We start from the raw sequence: 21,774 nt of genomic DNA, 5'->3' as shown, positions 1-21,774 counted from the left end.
AAAAAAATTAAATGCTTTAAAACCACAAAGCCTGGCAGAGTGATTCACCAACAGTCAAAATCCCCCAAACAATTTTCTCTCTAAAAGAAAATTCAGTATTTATTTTGTGCTTCAATATAAATAATGTCTTCTAGAACTTTTTATTAGTTTTTATTTTTAGTAATACACTGAATTTTATTTATTTATTTTATTTATTAGTAATACACTGAATTCTCACCATTAACTTCTGAAATCTGTGTAGTCCTTGCAACTACCAGAACACAGAATCCCAACAAATTCTAGCCCAATTTTCCCTAACTTGACATTAACGAATGCAAACAACCTCTCGCCCTGGATAAGGCTAGAGGAGAAAAATCAAATGTCTGTATACAAACTGATTTCAATAATATGCTATGAGAGTTTAATATATTAATGAAAAGGATTTTAAACAATACAATTTCACTAAATTCAATCAGTGCTGCTCAACAGATACAGTTACGAAATACCACGATGAATATTAATGGCAGAGGCTTATGCTATGTAACTCTTAATATCTTGACACACAGAAAGATTTCAATACGGTGATTTGTTCGGAATATAATTAGAAGTACCAATCATGAAAGGAAAAAGCAAAACCTCTGCAAAAATGAACCTGTGCCCTTGATTTTTAGAAGTTGTCTATAACTTGAAAAACTTCCAAGAATTTTGAGTTTTGATGCTTCACTTCATATTATTTGACAATGTCAAATTTTCCAAAATAGCATGCATGGCACTTAATGCAATAAGGGCCTGTTGCAAGCATTTTCAAGAATCAGTTGCTTTATAAAAATAAGTATTTTTCAATAATTCAGTTTCTATATAAAAACAAAATTTTGACAGAAAACGAAGGTAAGACATGAGGATACTCAAAGCTTCTGTTTTCAACCTTAAGTCATTCTATTTTTTGCTGAGGTCTAAGAAGAATTTTGATTTTCAAAAAAATTCAGAGAAGTAATCGCAGGTATTAAAAGCTATTTTACAATAAAGGTTGGCAGAATAGAACATCTCCAAATTATAAGCTGTATTCCAATCTGAACATGATTTTCTTCATTAAAATCTTTATGCTGTGTTGTACCCCAAACAGCAAAATCTGTTCAAAATATGTTCCCAACATAGGGACAATGCCTAGACCTGTATGTGCCTGTACTTGATAACTTCAAGTATTATGAACGTTTCGGGAGGACACTTCACCGAGATTGAGTGTGCACAGATAAATGCACACAAATACTGGCCAGTTTAAGGTTCTCACTTGCTTTTATTCAGGGAAATTTTCTCCAAAAGCTGAAGATGACTGTTTTATGCGTTTCTGTTCAACAGCTCTGTGGCACCTCATTCACGGAAGGCATAAAGAGAGAGAGAACATCCTTTAATAACTAACATGTGCCAAATAACCAGGGAGGACACTTGAGTCCATAGGACCATAAGGCGCCCCACGGATCTGACTCACCTACACCCACAAGCCAGCCACAGCAACTTATTCTACAAGCCCCAAGGCGCCACGACCCCATGCGGGCTGATCTGTTAGCTCCAGCCCCCACGCTTGGAGCAACAGAACAACACTAAAAACAGAGAAGAGAAACACACAGCACGCAAAGTCCTTAGGGAACATAAGGGAAAACACTGTAAAATCACAACTGGCATTTAGACAACACGCTTAGTTTAATAATAAGGGTTATATTTGTATTATAGCAGTGCTCAGGAGCTCCAGCCACCAACCGGGGTTCCCACCACGCCAGGCACCGCATAACATGCGAAAGGCACCATTTCAGCCCAGCTCCTTCTGTGGCACTTCAGCCCCTAAAAACGCAGTTCTAAAGCTGCAAAAACTGAGCAGGGAGCGGGAGAGGCATGGAGCCAGGGGCTGCTGCCAGCTGGCCTCGGCGGAGGTCCCGGAAAGGAGCTGCCTGCCCAGCGCGGGCACCGAGAGGAGGTCGCCCACCAGCCGCCGGCTCCCCGCAGGAAGGGTGGGAAGAGCAGATGCTAGCGGGAATACTTCAGCGCTCCAAATGGGAGCCTGCCTCCCCCCTTCCAGGTTTTAGCCTTCAATCATACTGTGTGCTTTGTAACAATACATGGTGGCTTTTTCCGCCACGGATGGGTGTGCTAGAGGCATCCTCTAGCCACACCAACCGGAGGGGAGGATGGGCTTCAGGCTTAGTGCTTACCTCCTGCCGGATTGTACACTGAAGAGTTCCCATGACCCGGTTTGACAGAAAAGGAAATAATCCATTTCAGTTGAAAAGCAGTTTGGAAAGAAAAAAAAAAAAAAAAAAAAGAGAGAGAGAGAGGAAGAAAATCAACATATCCCGTAAGAGTAAGATCCACATTAGGGCTTCCAGTCTGTGGAGACCAGACTCACCTTCTGCAAACATTTCTAAGAGCCACACGGCAGGGGGGCACTTTGTCCGAACTGGAGGAACTAACCAGCAGGACGTACCACAGCTGGTTTCAGTACTAGCTCACACACTACCCCCACCCACAGGATGTATGAGGGAGCTTCAAACAGCTCAGGTTCTCCAGCGATCCCAAACTACCCATCCCAACCCCAGGAGAGCACTGAGCAGCACCGAAACAAGGATGCTGCCACACAGCCCGGCCGGGCAGAGGGAGGCACAGGGCTCCTGGGGGACCGCGCTCTGTGGTGGGCAGCCCTGGCCCTGCCACGGAGCCCTCAACCACAGAACACTAGTAGAGCTGGAGATGGAGTGCTTCCAGCATCGCTTCACTTCTCCAGGTCACGTCGCTGGAGATGGTGGAGGCCTCCAGCCTCCCAGGCTCGCACAAGTGATGAAGGGCTTTCAGCAGGTACCAGCTGGAGCCAGGCACGGGCACAGTGCTGCAGAGCTAAGCTCTCTTTGGTTGGTTGGTTCTTGTTTTCAGGCCTCCTGACCAGTTCCGGGAGCTGTACTAACAGACATATAGCGATGCCCGATATAGCGAAGGTTACATGCCATTTATGTTTTAATTTCGTGAGAATCTCCCTGCCCCCAGCAACAGATGCTCTGGTACTCATAGGAAAACAAGTTCATGCAAATGAAAACATTGTGGTTTTAATCACTTGATCCAATCTACTTATGAGCTGGGTTTATTATTTTCTGCTAATTGTGAGGTTGTGGATCCATTTGACTTTCCTAGGTGGGAGTGCCAGTGGAAGTACTCTTTCCCACCTCCATGCACCTCAGCTTCCCAGTCCTCTGCTGCCGCCCACATGGTGCTCGCACGGCGATCTGTGTGGCCACACAAGGAAGCAGGCTGGGGAACCGATCTGAGGGGCTATGGGTGAGAAGGAAGAAACTATACAGAAATACAAAAGGGTTTTTTTTTTGTTTTCATCTTCATCAGTTCACCAGTCTGATTCATTGTGCACCTGCACAAACATTGATGCTAATGCAGCGTAAGGGTGGGAATAACGTGCAGCAGGGAACTGTGAGGCTTAAGTAGTCCTGACAGTGCAAAACCACAGCCTGGGGATGGAAACAGGGATTGTCCGTCTTTCTCACAGACCAGCCTGTTTATACTGGGCATCATGGTACAGCTCACACAGTACTAACGGTATTGTTTATTCTGGGCCAGGAGAAGCGATGAGGAAAAGATGCTGCCGCACACTCAAGCCACTCCCCATGGCACGGCAACGGCCCCTTGGCTCCCATGTCACCCTACCTTTCCTGATGCCCACGGGCCCTGTGTTGGTGGCATGGCCAGCACCACCTCTGAGACACATCACTTCTCACTGCCTTCCAGAAGAGGCAAATAACACAGATGGGACCCAGCACACCCACACATGTCCCCTCCGCAGCTCCTGGTGGCAGAGGGGATGGGGGCAAGGGCAGGACATTGGCCACACCGGGGACGCTGTCAAAGCCCCATGCTGCCAGCAGCAAAGCTCCAGCAGTTGCACATATGCCAGCTTCTTTTCTAAAAATCACCATGCCACCAGCCGATGAACGGTACCCTTCAGCAATTTTCGTATTAAATCAAGTGAGGCTGGAAAGAGGTTCAACAGGACTTGGATAGACAAAAATGCACATGAATGTGTGTTTGACTACATTATTATATGTTACATAAATATCATAAGACCACAGAACGATAACTTCTCTCAGACATTTGTCAACTTCAGAAGAATATTCTATAGAAGAAAAAAAACACGTTCCTGGAAAACCAGGCTGGTGTACCGTTCTGAGGTGTGTGCAAATGCTCGCTGTTGTTCAGGGGAACCGCAAGGTGGCTGGAGAGCCTGGCAGAAGTGTCCCAGCCTGAAGCCTGTTGAGCTGAGCCCAAGGGGAGGTCCTGGCCCTCCACCAGCCTGACTGAGGTGCTTCCTAATGGCGCCCTTCATTGATACAGAGACTAGGCAGTCACGCAGACAGTGGTACCCAATTGTAGCTAATTCAGCTGAAAATGAACCTTAACAAGAAAACAAACAACAGCAAAAATAAACAGCCACACAAAAGAAAACTGAAAACGTCCCAAAAAAACAAAAGCCTTTTCTCAGCGACCTGATCCCTACTGCCCAGTGAGGGGGTGTGTGTAAATTGGGACCCATAATTATCCCATATTTAAATGATTCTGTTCAAAGGACCATTTCTTAGGAATGTTTTATTTCTACGATTTAAGTAAATAGTTTAAAGTATCAAAGGTTTATAAATGCAATCTAAGCATAAGCATAATATAGCAAAACTAAAAGCACCTTCTCAGCTCCTTGGACATACTCAAGTACAGTTTTTTCAGCAGGGAGGGGACACCACTGCCCAGCATACTTCACTGCCACGGCAGGAGAACACCACTGGCACAGGTTGCCCGGAGAAGCTGTGGATGCCCCATCCCTGGAAGTGTTCAAGGCCAGGCTGGATGGGGCTTCGAGCAACCTGGTCTAGTGGGAGGTGTCCCTGCCCATGGCAGGGGGGTTGGAACTACATGACCTTTAAAGGTCCCTTCCAACCCAAACCATTCTATGATTCTAAGAAGTGGCCGTGCTTGTTACAGCTCCTGGTGTACACGAGACCAATCCATTTTGAACCTGTGTGCAGCCTCGCACCTCAGCCAGCCACCCTGCTCCCCGAGGCTGGAGCTGCCCTGCCCGCTGCAATCACAGTAAGCTCACACGCCTTAGCAACTTTTCTCCTGTCACAGACAAACTGAAAGTGCATAAATTCAAACAGATATTCTTCCAAGATCGCATATTACAGCTATGAACGTCTGCCAAGTGCCGTACCTCTCTGGAGCGTGGCACTGGTCTCAAACTCACTTGCCTGAGTAAAGTGGCAGCAACTTCTGGTCATCAAAACTTGTAAGCCTTTAATTTACCAAGATTAAACCCAATTAACCAAAACCCAAGAGATTAAGGTTGAATTATATATAAAAAGGACTTCAACATTTTAAAACATATTCTATCACCTTATGCTTTTAGTTATAATTAAAATATGGGACACGTGTCCGACACTTATTTTTTAGCGTTCAAAAAATAGTTCAGTTGCTAGCCTTTTGCCATCTGTTTCCTATCATTATTTCATTAAAATTGTTTTCTTTTCTCTCACAGTAGAAGAGTAAGATTGTTTTCTGGGTGACTAGATTGTTATCTCATTTACTTAAACAGCATCATTCCAGATTATTTTTTTTTATTTATTTATTCTTTAAAGAGACATATGCACCTCCTCCCAACTCCACCCAGCACGGGCTAACAAAGTAAGCTGGCTTAAAGACCGCCAAATACACCCCCTTGTCTCCACCCGTCAAGAACTCTCCTCCGAAGCCTTTGAGGAAACTAAATAAAATAACTCATCAGCTGCAAAAAGCAAGGGGATTTTCCTCCCAGAAAGAGAAGACGTGCACTTGAATACACCTTGGATGAATACCAAGGTCCAGTGTCCAATATGCAGCTTACACCATGCAAAACGCCATCCCCAGTCAAAATACCAGAGCTCAACGGCTCACACCACCGTGACTACCCGTGCAGGGGTGAAGTTGCCCACGTACAAGGCAGAGGTGGTTTCTGCGCAGTTATCGGGTGCGAGCGCAGTAATTCTTACCTGGAAAACGCTGTTTGCAGCTGCTTGCCGATTTGTCAGCACACACACGGCTCTCGCCTCATGATTTATGACGCTCTCTCCAGCACTGAGACTTCTATTACTGTCCTCACTTATTGCCTGCAGCTGTCATTCTCACCAACAATTCTACAGTTGTTTATAGGTGAGGTATCAAAGGTATTTAGTGTGCACCTAGAGATGTAATTTTAATCAAACCTACTCACAGGCAGTATTTAAATGTTAGAACAACTGCACGGAGTGCAGCAATTAACGTGGACTTGACCAACCAAAATTATGACAGCCAGAAACGTTTACTCATAAATGCCTCAAAAGGATGGATGTCCAACAGGCCTGCGAACACCTGCTGATTTGTAAATGAAGATAAAAATAGTACCCATAGATCACAAAGCCTTCCGACAGGTATTTGAATGCACAATAAATATATTAACACAAACCCAGCAATTTCACTTTCTATAGACAAAATGTCAAGGCGGTGGTAAATCCAGCTACACCTTTCTCACCATGTATTTTTCCCAGCCGTTTTTTTCCCCCCTCCCTTAGACTAGCCGGGTTTTCCACTATCTCCTAAAAATCTGCTGCATCTACCCACTTTAAAATAACGTCAGTGGAGGGGGAAGCAGATTTTACATCCAACAGTGACGCTTTTAAAAGACCTCAGTATGTTTTCTAGACATTAAGAACTTGCAAATCAAAAAGTTCTGACCCACCACAGTCCTTCCGTAATATTTTGGAGAGCCACAAGATGCTCGATGATTTGAAAAACAGGCAGACAGTGTTACTAAGCGTGACTACCGATTACACCACCCTGCTTTGAGAGAGAGCGGCAAATAACCTCCGGGAGCAAACTGGACCTACCACCACTGCACGTGGCATAAGAGTGCAACAGAAAGTAAAAAAAAAACAACAAAAAAAGTCCTGGAGCTAAGCCTAATGCTACTTTCTTGTGCACTCTGAAGCTCCAACTCCTTAAGTCAACTGATTTTAACAGCACCTCTGTTTATTTAACGAGTTTCTAGTGCTTGTGATTCAGAAAGAAACTTGAAAATATGAACACTAAACAAGCCCCAAAAGGCAGATTTCTTAAAAGAATGCAAGTTTATTATTATTTAAAGTTATTCTAAAAGCCTGGCTTCTGGTGGCCGAATATTTTAAGGCTGGCAACCTTAAATTAGTCTTATCAGTACTCTAAGCAACAAAACCCACTTTCTGTACTGTAAGTTTCTTTTCTTCAACACCATCCACACTGCACAGCTTGAAAATGGCACTCAAGGCAAAAGCAACAATTGTGAATTTACAATGAAAAGGTAGCCTGAAGGCCATCACTGTCATAGTCAAGCTTTATTTATAGCTGAACAGATAGTGTAAAAGCACAACCTACAAATTAAACACATAACTCTCTAAGAGGAAAAAATGATGACGCATTTCACTCTATCATGATAAAGTACCAGAGAACCTCTGGTGTTTCAAAGTTGTTAATACTTGCAATGTATACAGATATTGATTAATCCTATTATCTCTCCATGTTCCAGTCCTTTCAACCAAGACTATGGGGGTCACATTGCGATAAGTGCGCAGAAGTGAGCAGTCACTAATTGTGAGCCCACATTAAGCCATTAGTTGGTGTGCAACAGCCTGCTTTCAGGTTAAGAAACAAAATCTGCTTTTAAATAGAACACTAATTGGAACACATTTCAGAGTTCAAGAACATATGACCTTCAAACTACTCTGAGGATGCATTTCACTCATTTAAATCTACAATATATCATTTGTCTTCCCATAACATTTATTAGGAAAATAGGTCTGAATTGGTCATTTACACTTCATTAGGAAAAAAAAAATCCACCATGCCAGAGCCTGTCACCTATGTTTTTACGCTTTTTTTAAATTTTTTTTTTTATTTCATCTTTTACTCTACCCTCTATGCCCCTTCTTATATGTAACTCCAGAATGCATGTATTTGGGTGGAAGTAACAAATCGGTAAAGAGTACATACAGTATATGCTTTACATACATTCGCTTTGATCAGAGAGAAAACATTTTCAGTTTAACCAAGTCACTCCGCTCCTCTGCTGTGAAAGGTCCATCCAAATAGAAAAGCTGGATCCAACTACCTGGCATTCACCTGACATGACTGCAATTGCACAGATGTCTCTGAAAGTCAGAGACAGTGAATCCTTACTGTAGGAAACATCCCTGAGATCCCTTGCTCCAGTGGCTCAGGAACTGGGGAATTAAAAACAACAAACACACACACAACAAAACAAAGAAAAAGCCCACAACCACCACACACAAAAATCCCATATAACCAAAAACATGAAACTTCCTCCATCAATTATTATCCCATTTTTCTTAATACTAGACAAGAGAATATTTTACTGGCAACAGGGGGAAGAAAAAAAAAAAGTTGTCTTTTTTTTTTTTTTTCCAAACCTAACATGGCTGAGAGGACATTTGAACCATAATTGCTCTTAGATTCAAACACAGATTCGCATCCTTATCCTCAGATGATGTCTTTCGGATCGGATCACTCATGCGTAGATGCATGGTTTTCACTGACAAACAACCTGACTCCTCTACTTGTGCAACTTGCATTACTCATAGGAAAGCCTTGGCAGAGGCAGGCCAACATATGTTAATTACTGGGTTGCATTATAATAGGTCTAACATTTTGTTTCCCATCCAGGGTTTTAATATAAATGGAAACAACAGTCTCTTTGGATACAAAAGTATGTATTTTTGTATCTCAGGCTAAAAATATTCTACGTTAAAAACACAAATAGATCAACTGCCAGAGAATTCCTGCCTTTTCAGTGTTTCTTTTGGAGGTTTTATCCTTATTAAACAAAGCAGCCAGGCAAGCTTTAAGAGAGGTTTGCATATGTGCATTCATCTTTCATTTCCTACAAATTATCCTTAAGTCAGGTGTAACAGTGAAAAGGGGAGCTTGACTCCCCAATCTTTTGTTCCTTCTATAAACAGTTTAACAGGTAAAGTTGGCTACCAGTTTCTACAGCAAAATAAAGCATAAATTCATGAACACTGAGGAGCATGAACAGAGCAAAGATAAACTTAAAAATATATTTTTCATATGACAGGAGATATGTATTACGTTTCTTCATTTTATGATTTAATACACCAGGATATTGCTTGGACAAGATGCTGGCAACATTACAAGTATTTCTGATTTACATTTCTCTTTATTGAGAAAGAGGCATTGAGGGCCATATCTGCAATTTCAGACAAAGGACTAAGACTCTACACTGACATGCTTGTTTCTTTTTGAGTGACCAAATTCAAAGTTTTAAATCTGAATTTCAAATCATACGACACCATAAAACCGACAGAAACATTAGAAGGTTCACTGAAATTTCCAACACGCTAAAATACTCTAACAACAGGCACTGCTACAAGACTTTCCTTCACCAAAGGTTTTGCAAAAAGTTCACGCATTGAGTGAACAATTTATACACACGCTCAGGATGCAAAACCTTTTAGGATACGGTGAAAACGTTGTCTTGGAATTTTTTATTTTTTTTCTTAAAGTGATTAAACAAATCTAGTGACACAACTATCATGCAACTGTGACCAGAAACCTACCAGCTATCTTCCTCCCCTCCTTGCTTGCCCCAGAGCCCCGGTGCTCCTGAGGCGGAGCGCCAGCCACCAGGCGCCAGCGCAGAGGGACAGATGGTGGCCAATAAGGAAACCATCACGCCGCCTTAGTCACCATGGCAGAGCCTGGGCGCTGCACAATAGCAGCCTGACTATCGACTGCTTTACTCCTCATTTCAGCTCGTTAATATGTTTACCTGCGTATGTCTAGGGCAAACTGACAGGAGAGCTGTACGAGGTGTACCAGCCTGGTGTCACGCAGGGCTTGCGAGGACCCACCACAGCCGAGGGCAGCGCTGACACCAGATACCCAAAGGTTGCAGGACAGTGCACCAAACCCAGCCCGCTAACCACCGCTCAGCAGGAGCAGCTCTGCTCTGGGTCAGCGGGGAGGAAATGGGACAAGGACAAACTCCTCAAAATGGATGCTCCACACATCAATTAGTTAACAAAAGAAACTTCAACTGACGAATTCTAAATTTCACGTATTTATTTTGTTAACAAAAGGACCTTGACGTTTTGCTGAAGGATAAGACAAGCACAGTCCTGGACTTAAGGTGCCCATCTGCTTCCCCCCAACCAATTCCTCAAACCCAGGCTCTGACCTCTCCAGCAGCAGCAGCCACCGCCTCCTCCTCTTCCTCCACTCCCCTGCAGACCCTGCACCTCCCCAGCGCCTGCCAAACGATTAACTTACAAATAGCAACCTGCCACAAATACAGGTGGAATAAAAATGACGGCAAATATTTTCAAAACCCATTTTAGAGGTTTAGTCTGAGCTGCTCACCATCCCCAGCACCGTCCTTTGCAGAAAGAGCCACTGCTTCGCCCAAGTCTGTGCCTCGGGGGGGACTTTCTGCTCTCTCAACTTGCCCTGCTCCAGTCAAGGCCACTGCCGGCAGTGCCCATCACTCCCTGCTGCACAGACGTGGGAGGACACGGCAATTTCATGTCAATGTTTTAAAAATATTTATCTTGTGTCCTGGTGCTGATTCCTTCTGAAGTTCAAACAAGGTCTGAATGGCCTTCCCTTTATTTGTAATTCATACCCGAGGTTCAGTCGGTATGCATGGTTTAGTCTTGAAGGCAAGCGTTTACACCTACACCACCCAGAAAAGTCCAAGTATGGCATCTTTCATGTGTAAGCTGTATCTTTTTTAAGTATTTGTTATTAAAAAGCATTTCAAAGATTCCCCAGATTTATCCCGCATTCTGTCACTTGCTGGTCACCAACAACTGCTGTCACAGTTTTACTTGTCCTTCGGCAAAGAACAACAAGGCCAAACTGAAACGGCGACTCCCGAGTTACACATAAACAAGCGAGTGCCCGCTGCAGAGATGGGACTTTGTTTGCCTGGGTTTTGAAGTCCTTCTGGGCAACCATCCACCTTCCCACACAACTCCTGTCCCCCCGCTGCCGCAGGAGCTGCCGGGAGCCCAGAGCAGGTGGGTCCCAGAGCCCCCCAGCTTCTCCTTCCAGTCCCACCGCAAAGTGGCAGGGAGGGTGACAGCCAGGGGCTGAGCCTTCTCCCGAGGGGTCCCCACAGCCGCCCAAGCTGCTGGTTCAGAGCCAGCAAAGCCGAGGGCAGATGGCTGCGAAAGGACACACCACCCGCACGCTTACACTGTCAAAAAGATGCAGGAAGAGGACTCGAGCCCAAGTGTTTTAACTCACAAGGCTGCTTTAACCAAGTCTTAGAAAGATCCACTGGTGACCCAAAATAACTTCTCCTTACATAATGCTGTTATGATTTTAATGTGCAAGATGTCAAGAGTTTTACAGTGCCAAAAGCCAAAGCTATGCATTCAGTTGGAAAGCTTGTAGGCTCCCATGTCTAATGGTATCAAACTCCAGCTGGACTGCAACCCAATACTTTTTAAAACAGTGATGTAAATTCGGGGAGAAATCTCATACTTGAGAGGAGGACAGGAAAAGATGGAAGAATAGTTCCTGAAACGAATTTCTTAAAGGAGGACTGATCACTGCTTTAAGTCTCACCAGGTAAGACCTATCAAAGTAGATGTCTCAGAAGCAAGAAAGAAGAGACTTGTGCATGGGGTGAAGCCGAACACTAGTTTGCAGAGAAACAGCCTCACAAATTCAACACATGTCAAGTTCACCTTTTCAGTCCTAGAATTGCTACCCACATTTTCACCCTTTGTACCCAACTGCAACTTCAGTGTCTTGATTTTCTGTGAAATAGAGAGAGCACCTACACTGCAGTGGCAAGGTGGGACTTCATGGTTTTGCACAGCACCCGAAGGATAGTGAACTGAACACGCAGGTAGTCAGGATCCCACGAGCCTTTGCAGGACAACAGTTCACTAGCCTGCAGTCTTTTTAGAACAAGCATTCCAGTCTTGAAAAAAAAAAAATTGTTTAATCAAATGTAAAGTGCATCAACCTGTGCTAAGCGGAGGAGGGAAGAAAAAGCTTTCTTTGAAAAAGCTTGGGGGAAGCACTGGGTGGCTGTAAGGGAGGCCACCATAAGCTGTATACCAGCTGTAAACAAGTTAACTTCTGTGATCCCACTGCCGGGAAAAGGGTTATAAGAGCATTAAACAAGCACAGAATTTACAAGGAGGACACCAAGAGATTGGGTAGACTGCCTGACCACCACATCATTCTTCTTCCCGCCCTGCAAACCTGAGGGATAATAAACCCTTCTCTCTTTCGTGTATAGATAGGTGTATAAACAAACTGCTCTTCCGAGAATTCAATGTCAACAAAGTCTCTAAAGCCGCTTTTTAAAGCTTTTCTCCTGCTTATTTCGGGGGGAAGGGAGATAACCAAAGGGGTCTTCCATTGTCCTATGAACATGTTATAGTTCTAAAATGAAAGAGTGACAGTGCTTGTTTTCAAACTACTCTACCTGCAGGAACTTGTATTTTTGCAGTGTATTTCAACCAGAAATATTATCTAAGAAAAATTTCCCTGTTGATAAGGCTTTTTTGTCATTTACAACAGACAAAAATCTTAGAGATATGCTCAATGCTAAGGAAGACTAAGGTTTATGTTAAAGCAATGATATGTAAGGTATTTCTTATTTTCAAACCACCTACAGGGCTTCTGGCTGCAAGAGCATTGCCCAAACCAAGCAATGGGGCATCAAGACAGGGGGTTGGAGGGTTTCTCTTGCTTCCTTGCGAAAGCGGAGGGGTGGGGGTCCTGCAACTGAAGGTACGAGCTTTTCCCCGCTGTCATTCAACACTTTTGTGGTGGTTTGTTTTTTTTTTTTTTCCCCCGTGGCACTCTCACACCTCTAAAATAACCGAAGGCAGACGGTAACCTTTGAGGTGGAGGATGCACATCTGTGTTGGTGAACAAGCCAAACGATGCCCAAGAGAACAGCATCGGGGAAGGGTCTGAACTCAGTGACACACTAAAGAGAAGTTTTAAGAAGCAAGGTAGAAATCATGATCAGACTGGGGAAAACCCCCTTCTGAGCATCAGTGGGGGACGAGGCAATTTCCAGGGAAGTCCAGTTTCAAACCCTCTCCCACTCCAGGTGCCCAGCAGTAAGCCAGCCCCGGCACTGCCCACTGCCCCTGTCCCATGATGCCCTTATTTACGCAGTAAGCCTGTATTCGATCAGTTCAGCTGGTTTTGGAATGTGTGTTCAAAAACAAGAGAGGAAGAGAAACCTGCACTTCAGAATTTACTGGTGGAGATACAGGAGGTGTGTATTTCAGGGCAGCCTAAAAGGCTCCGCTGTTCTCAGAGGGAATCAGGAATACAGCCAAGAAACGGGCAGATATTCATCAAGGGAACTGTTTTTGCTACTAAATGGCCAACTGAAGCCCCTACTATTCTGTCATATATCTATGTCACTGCAGCCCCAATAAATAAACCCTTCTGGTTAGTTATGAGACTATCTAGAAATCTCCAAGAGATGGATACCATTTGCTTTGCCAGACGGTCAGTCATCACAGCTCTGTAGCCTCAAAGGAATAATAAGAAATAAAATATAAAAAAAAAAAAATCCAAAGACAACACAAACTTGTTGTCAATGTATTTCTTTTTCTCCTACTTCTCAAGCGTGTATGTTTTTACCTAATCAGCAAAGATGGCAAATGATCTTTTACAGGCACAAAGAGCTGCAATATGAGCAAGAGAGAGTTTATCCACGTTTGTACATTGGATCAACGAGTTAGTATTCTCTAGTTAACACCATCCTGACCAGATTGACTTCTAAAAATAAGTCACCAGAAGAGTTTACCAGTTACCAGACACAGACTTGAGAACATCAGAACAAGAAAGATTTGAAGACAACCAAATGAAGATGACAAACAACTTCCATGCTGGTTTCGCATGACGCTATCAGACATACAAAGTCCGTGGCTTTCATTCTCACACTAGTTTTCACGACATGTGTGTATTATCTATAGGTTTGAGTTGTTCCCATTGCCAAAGTCAGACCCATGGCAATGCTGTTTTCTTCTGGGGAAAAAAAAAAAAAAAAAAAAGGCTTACAGAACCCCGGCCTCTCGGCACTCACGGCCAATATTGACTACCAAGAAAATGGAATATGGCTCTACAGCGAGAGGATAACAACACTACCTATGGATCAGGCAGCCTGGAGAATCATGTCTTAACATGAGGACATTCGTTTAATAAATCAGCTCTCCACCATCCACTGACATATACATATTAAGTCAGAAAAAATTAAAAAAAAAATAAAAATCAAATAACAAACAATGAGCAGTAGTGGCAATCCAAGTCCACAGGTTTATGACATTTCCACAGGTTTGTGGCGTGCATACTAATGGATTTTGAGCAATTTCTTTTCCTCCCTTCCCCCTGTGTTGAGCCCATAGCCTTCCTGCTTCACTTTGGGAATCAATTCAAAGCTGCTCTGTGGAGTCAAAACAAATGCTGGCTTACCAACCAAGGGATACGCTGCCCACATTTATCTTAATGGAATGTTAACGTGATAGCTTGTATGCAACTACCTGAGTATTAATACATTAGACAAAATACAAACCAGCTCGATTTATTGAATTATCTATGGAAAGAACAAAAGTCTCTTCTTAAGCTTAGACATTTCATTAGATCCTAAACCTTTAAAAGTGTCAACCATCACTGTTACAGGATTCAACACAGGAGTACAAATTGCTGCTTCTATCCTGTGCTACACGTCTAAAAAGTATGAGCACCTGAGGGAAACCATAGGTGGCCTGCATCAAATGATCACCTATGTGGGCCTTCACAAGGGCAGGTTCTTCTAAGAATGAGTCATCCCCTGTGGAGTAACTTAATTTCTGTTGACTCTTGCAGGAGAAATCAGATGGAAAGTGATTTTGTCTGCCTAAGAACAACTTACTTTCTTCTACTAGATACACAATGCCCATACAAATTTGCCCTGCTCCATAAAGGGAAGGGTAGTAGCCCTGTACTGAAGCCAGCAAACCTCACCTATTGCAGGCAATGTAAACTTCAGTCTATCTTAAACTGTTGGAACCAAAAATAACACGTAACAAGTGTAAGACCATCTCCTACTCCCATAATACACTACTGCCTCCAACAGTCGAGCTGTTGGAGTCGATCCATTACAGCCTATCGCCTGGACATTTCTCTTGCAGCCCATATCACCTTTAAAATACTCTAACAACGACCAAGCTGAATGCTAATGAAGACGCGAAACCCAATGGAAATAAAGAAATGGAGAATTGCTACATAAGAAGTTTTTGCTTTTGGAAAAAGAAATGGGGGGGGGGGGGGGGGGGGGGAACAACAAAACAATATGACAAAGCAACATTTCAATTTACAAAGCTTTTGTTTTTAAGCCAAAGACACCATTTTAAAGCAGAAATGGTTTCTAATACCACTGACAGCCTCAACTTAGCAGTAGCAGGAAAGCTTGCTTACACCTACATTCAGTGAAAGGAAAACATGCGGTACCTGAGCAGGAGGTACATCAGTGCCCATCTGCGGTGGTCTGTATTGATGCACTGCTCACTGTGCTTTCCCATAAAACACATCTAAACAGATAAAGAGGGTTTGTGTCCCTCGTCCCACAACAGTCAGTTGACAAGAACAAGCACAAACCCACTCTAAACTCTTCAGCAATATTCTTGCCGCTTTGCTGTAATACGGGATAGGATTTCACAAAAATTGGTCTGACTAGGAGTGAACAAATCAGCCAATTGCACAGTGGTCAGATTTGTTACCACAGGCATTAACTCCAGTCCTACTTATTTATGAGAACCAGGCTTCCCAGGTAAAGTCATAACAATCCCAGCTCGCTTCCTGCACAGCATTTGATCACCCACGTCGTTACAGCAGCAGGGCAGGCACCACCAGCTCCTGGCCAGCCACCACAGCCATTTCTCATAGTCACATTATCTTCCGTGCGACTGGAAAAAGGCTGGATTCCCCATTGTCCCGAAGCCTATCACCAACATTGTGGAAGGCAAAAGGCATTCCAACTTTGTTTCCTTTCTAGGATCTATTTTTCTTCCTTTTCAGGAGAGAAACCAGGCTTTCCAGGCCGCTAGTACAAACATCAAGTTGCTAAAAACCAGCCAACATTGTCTCCAACTATAGTATCAGTGATGTAACTGCCATCCGCAAGGGTTTGGGTTTTGGTGGTGTTTTTTTGTGTCGACACAAAACCTTTGGAGCCTATAAAAGTGGAAGAGATTTGGGGTAAAGGGCAAGCAACTCCCAAGAAAAGTTATGAATGGAAACCTGCTACAAAGCCTCCTCTCCTTTCCACCCCTCGTAACCACGGCTGATCAGGACAAACCTTTCAGATGATGCAGAAACTGATCTATTATCTTTTGTGGGTTTCTTAAAATATTCTAAAAGCAGAATTGTATGCCGCATTAAGATGGCAGTTTTATTTCATCTCAGGCAGCACAAAACACTCTCTGTATATACACACAGCAACTCACTTCTTTCCTGAAACAAAGTTTTCATTGATCCTTTGCCACAGACTCAATTATTGTTTCTAATCATGATCAACGTTTATTTAAGGTACTGTGGACCATAAACAATGTAAACAAAAGCATCTGTCCATGTTGACATGAGTGTCATTGGCAGGTTAGATACCTATATCGACTGGTCCCGAAGGCGTTCTTTTTAAATTCTGAAAGCCCCAAGTAAATTTAAATCTCAATTTACAGAATAATCTTTAAATCAGCCACCTTTTGAGGTAGTGTTATCTTGAGTAGATAAAAATCACAATCTGTCAATTAAATCCCAGGAAATATTTCATTGTTTTAAAATGTAATCCCAAAGACACTTTTTTTTTAAAGCTGCTTTTTTTAAATGTGGGAGATTCTGCATCATTCCGGGTCCTCCTTGCACCCATGGGGAAAAATAGTCTTTTTGTAACTTGGCAATTATAGATACATATGTAAAAAAGTAGAAATCAAGACATTTTAAGAAGACGTTTAAAAAGTAAAGATAAAAAGAAGAAAGGTCTTTGACTGTGGCATATTTAGAGGATTCCAAGTCATGTTTTCCATAGCCTCATTTCAAAAATAAAGTGGCCTTTTCTTTCTCCTTCCCCCACCCCAAACTCTGAGGAAAACAGTCCCCAAATGCACTCAACCAGCCTCAAAGTCACACGTGCTCCATCGCAGATCTTGCTTTCAATGTGCCTTTTGTTTGATGGCTGGTGTTTCAACATCCTCAACTTGAGCAGAAAAAGGTCAGGGCGAGTCTTCTGGCACTCGCAGACCTGCACCAGGCCCCGCCAGGAGAAGACTGATGCCATAGTACGCTTCCCCCAGTCGAGAAAAGGAAGTGGAGGCTTGAATCCGAGACCAACTATGTTTGTTAGAAGGATCCTTGCTCCCCCAAAGACCGTCAGTGGTGTTTAGTTTTGCTGTATTACCCTGCAAAACTTTTCTGCTGGTGCTGGTAATACTTTTTGGAGTTAGAGTTCTGCCACTGTGCCACATTACTGCCCCAGTATCATGACCTGAGCAGGTTCCCACCAGCAAGAGGCTTCAGCCATACATCCTAGCGTCGGGCTCTTTCTTTTTCTTCCCCCCCCCCCCCCCCCCCCCCCGCCATCCTGGTTTTGCGTCACCTCTCGGTTACCCCTGGTGCCCTTACCCCTGCCGCCCTCGCCTTCACTCCCCTGCCTGGGGAGGAGAGGCCGCACCATTAACCTTCCCGCGTGAGGCCAAGGTCCATACTGCAACGAGAGAGAAGCTGTTGCTAAAGATTCCTTAAAAGCTTTGGCACTTCAAGGCAGTTGGAACTACTCAACCAGAGCTGGGAGCCAAAGCTTCGCCACTGCATTAATGGGCTTTTGCCCTTTTAAATTTTATAAGCCTGTCGCCTTTCTGATGCGCGCAGTTTTATTCAGAGTCCTAAATGGCCATTTCATATTTAAAAGAAAGCCTGCATAGGTAGCACCCTAAAACTACCCCAGGTCATTCATCTCCCCCGCTCCCCTACTGTCTCTTAGGAAACCTTTGATAGAGCATTTGTTCAGGCTGCCAAGTTAAATCCTCTTCTCTCATGTCAACGCATTGAAAAAAGCAGCCAGAGCACCAGCTTCACTCAGGCCTGCCGGAGTAAATGGAGAAAACCAATTCCTCTGGCACTACAGAGCCATTAAGCCGTTTGCAGATTATTAACTGAAGCACAAAAATATACAGGGCGCACGACGGGCCGGCACTGCAGAGCTATTCCTCAAGTTAGCCCCAGCCCCCGCGAACTGCCCGCACGGCTGCGATGTGGCACGGTTTGTGCGGCTGCCGGAACCGTGCGGCGGGACCCCCGCAACCCCGGACAAAAGCCGTTCGGCCGCGACGCGGGGTCAGGCTGCCACCGCCGAGCACGTCTCACCTCCCGCAAATACGGTAACGGGGCGGGGGGGTACACACGAGGAGACGCCTCCCCGCTCCGGCGCCCCATAATCGCAGCCTCCACGGCAGCACCGAAATTAAACTTTACACGTGCAAAACAAAGTTTACAGTCTAAAAAAAAAAAACAACCACGATTATAGTAACAACTTCCTCCCCCTGCCTTCGGCTGCCACACTCCTTCCCGGCTGCCGAGCCAGCCCAGAGCGCTATCCCGAGCGGCACGGGGCGGGGGGACGGGGTGGGGGGGGGGATAAAAGCGTGGCTGGATGGCTCCTATTTTTATGTTTACATTCCTGAAGTGTCTTTTAACTGACTGCCATTCCCCCTCTCCCCGCCAGCAGCTCGGCCAGCCGCCCCTGGAAGCGCTTCCCCCGCTCCCCTCGCACAAAGGCGGGCGAGCGGCGGCCGGGCCCCCCCGGCCCTCTGCCCCCGCGCCCCCTCCCCTCCGCCCCGGCGGCTTCCTGGACAGATGCACCGGGGAGGGAGAGGGAGGGAGGGAAGGGGGGAGAGGGAAGGAGGGGGGCTGCTCCTTCCTCCTGCCTGGCCAGAGAGGCCCCGGTCCCAACTGGCTCTGGAAACCCAGACACAAGGAATTTACACCCAGGCAAGCTTCCCGGAGCCCGCACAACAGGGACGAGCTCCCCCGCCCCCCCAACGCCTCTCACAAGCCCAACCGGGCACGCAAGAGCCGAGCCGCGGCGCAGCCCCGGCACCGGGCTCCAGCCCACCCGCCCCGACGGCGCTGGCCCCGGCCGACGGCAGCCGCCGCCCCGGCCCCCCCAGCCCCCTTTTCGTTTTCGCGGCGGTTCCGACGCCCGCCCGCTACAAGTTGGAGCCGGGCCGGGACCCCCGCGGCCCCGGGGAAGGGCATTTCCCGGGGACGAGCCGCCTCCCCGCCGCCGGGCCCGGCTCCGCGGCTCCCCGCTCCCCCGGCGGGGACAGCCTGCCCCTTTAAGAAGTCTCCGCACATTTTTTTCTCCCCTCGCGGAATAAATATGTATTATTTTATATATTTATTAAAAAAAATAAAATTATTTCCCACCACCACACACACATCCCCCCCCCGTACACCTTATTTCCCCAGCGTGGCCGCTCCATTGTTTCTGCTCCGCCGAGGCGCAACCCCTGCCCGGCCGCCGGCGGGGAGCTGCGGGCGGGCAGCGCAGGGAGACGCGAAACTTACCTACGGATCGCACGGCAGCCTCGCAGCGGCGGAACAACAAGGAAGAAGGCAGGCAAAAAAAATCCTCTCTTCCCCCAAACTGATTTGCAGCACTGGCTCGGGTATTTTTAAATATATAATTTTTTTTTTTAATTCCCCCCTTTCTCCCTTCTCTTCCCCGCTTGCTTTTTTTTCCCCCTCTTTCTTTCTCCCCCCCCCCCTTCCCCCTCTTTTTTTTTCCCCCCCTTGCCCACAGACAGTGAAAAGGAGCTCAATGTTAGTGGGTGAGTAAGTGAATCAACTAGCAGAGAGCACAGCAAGTTGAAGTGTCAAATTACATTGGCTATTCTATTACCAAAGGGCCATGCTTTGTGGCTGCTGGCAAAATCTGTCCCAGATTCCTATCTGAAAGGGAGCTGCCTCCTACAGGGATGTTCTTCCCTTCACCCTCTCCTTTTTTCCCCCCGCTTCTCCCCCACCCCCGCAACCCCCTGCCCCCCCCCCCAAAAAAAAAAAAAAATCACACAAAGTTAAAAATCTTAGGTACAAGTTAAAATACAAATATTGTCTTACAGTGTATTTTTAAGGCGGGGATTCTCGTTTTAAGTCTTCCTGAAATACCAGGCACTCAGAAACCCTTCCACTCTGGAAACTGAAAGCAAGAGCGTGCCTATCCTCCCTTCCTTATATTTTTGTATTATTGAACAGGGGAAAACCGCCCCGGTCCCGGTCGGCTGCCGGCTGTGCGGTGCCGCCGTCCGCACCGCACAATTCTTACAGGGAGGGGACGAACTACCGGGCGGGCAGGGGGATGACACGGGAGCGCCCAGACACCCCGCCGCTCCCTCTATTTCACTCCAAACACACGCACACCCCCCCCCCATTTATTGCCACCCTCGGTGCCGCCGCGATTCCCAGAGCCCGCCGCTCCCGCCGCCCAGGTAGGAGCGGGGTCCGCCCGGGGGTCCCCGCTCCCGGCAGGGCTGAGGGCGGGGGGACGACAGGGACCGGCCCCCCCCCAGCCGCCCTGAGCGCGGCCCGCGGCGCTAACAATAGAGCGTGTTGGGTTGGGTTGTTTCTCCCCCCCCCCCCTTTTTTTTTTTTATTTTTTTTCTTTCCTCTCGTCCTCAGGAAATCCAGACCCGATTTCCAGGGAGAAAATAACAAGAAACCGTCCTTGTCTGACGAGCACCAATCTGCTAAAAAACAACTCCCTCGACTTCTCTTCCCCTTGATAAAACACTTCCAGGACAATCAATATTTTATGATGAGTTGTTAATAAGCCTAATATATTCATCCCTGCTCCAACGGGGCTTGTTAGATTATGCAATTAAGATAAGCAATTTAAACAGCACTGCGCTGCTCTTCGCTGGTCACATTCGTCTTGTTGTTGGAGGAGGAGAAAGATCTGGACTTTAAAGGGATGTCGGATTGCTCGGGGAAGGCGGGGGAGGATTTAGCTCCCCCCCCCCTTTCCTTTTTTTTTTTTTTTTTTTTTTAATTTTTTCTTTCAATGCGCGCAGCCGGAATCGCGCGTCCGTGTCGCCGGTAACCCCGCGGGCCTCCCGCGAGGGCTCCCCCCCGGCTCCAGTTTCCGTACCGATTTGCATGGGGCGGTGCGGGGAGCGCGGGGCTGCTCCCCCCATCCTCCTCCTCCCCCCTCATTTACTCCTTCGTGGCTTCCCCCAGAGGAGAGAAGAAAAAAAAAAAAAAAAAAAAAAAAAAATCCCTTCCCGCCGCTCTCCCGCCCCCCCGGTACCGCGGCGGGGGGAGCCCGCCCGGCGCGTCCCGCCGCTCCGCCTCCGCGCTCCGGCTCCGCGTTTTGCGTTTGGCCGCGGCGCCGGCCGGGGAGCGCCGGGTAACAAAGGCAAGTTTGAGAGGAGCAGCCGCCGCCGCGCAGCCTGCCGGTGACGTCAGGGAACAATGCCGCTGCCAGCCCGCCCGCCCCGCGCGCGGCCGCCCCCCCTTAAAGGCGCCCGGACGCTCCGCGGGGCCGCTGACAAGGACCGATCCCCTACCAGAGCCGGGGCCGCACATAGCGGGCGCTCCCCCCGGCGCCACGCCGGTCCCCCGCGGCGGGGAGCGGCCGCGGTTCTGCTTGGCCTCCGC

General features: G+C 46.4%; 1 protein-coding gene across 6 annotated transcripts in view; it reads right to left on the bottom strand.

Moving 5' to 3' along the window:
- ZMIZ1 (zinc finger MIZ-type containing 1) overlaps positions 1-20,387 on the bottom strand; it is a 352,580-nt gene extending 332,193 nt beyond the window's left edge. For 5 of the 6 annotated variants that reach the window (XM_063339622.1, XM_063339620.1, XM_063339627.1 and 2 more), the window contains exon 1: positions 19,687-19,841. The gene's annotated coding sequence lies outside the window, so the exon portion shown is untranslated. Of the gene's footprint in view, positions 1-19,686; positions 19,842-20,238 lie in introns of those variants that run through there. The other variant, XM_063339621.1, reaches the window with a different exon arrangement.
- Positions 20,388-21,774: the final 1,387 nt, after the last annotated feature.

Source organism: Chroicocephalus ridibundus, chromosome 6, assembly GCF_963924245.1.
Source record: "Chroicocephalus ridibundus chromosome 6, bChrRid1.1, whole genome shotgun sequence".
Lineage (NCBI taxonomy): Eukaryota > Metazoa > Chordata > Aves > Charadriiformes > Laridae > Chroicocephalus > Chroicocephalus ridibundus.
Note: the sequence above shows the minus strand (reverse complement) of the source record. Positions and strands in the feature narration are given on the sequence as shown.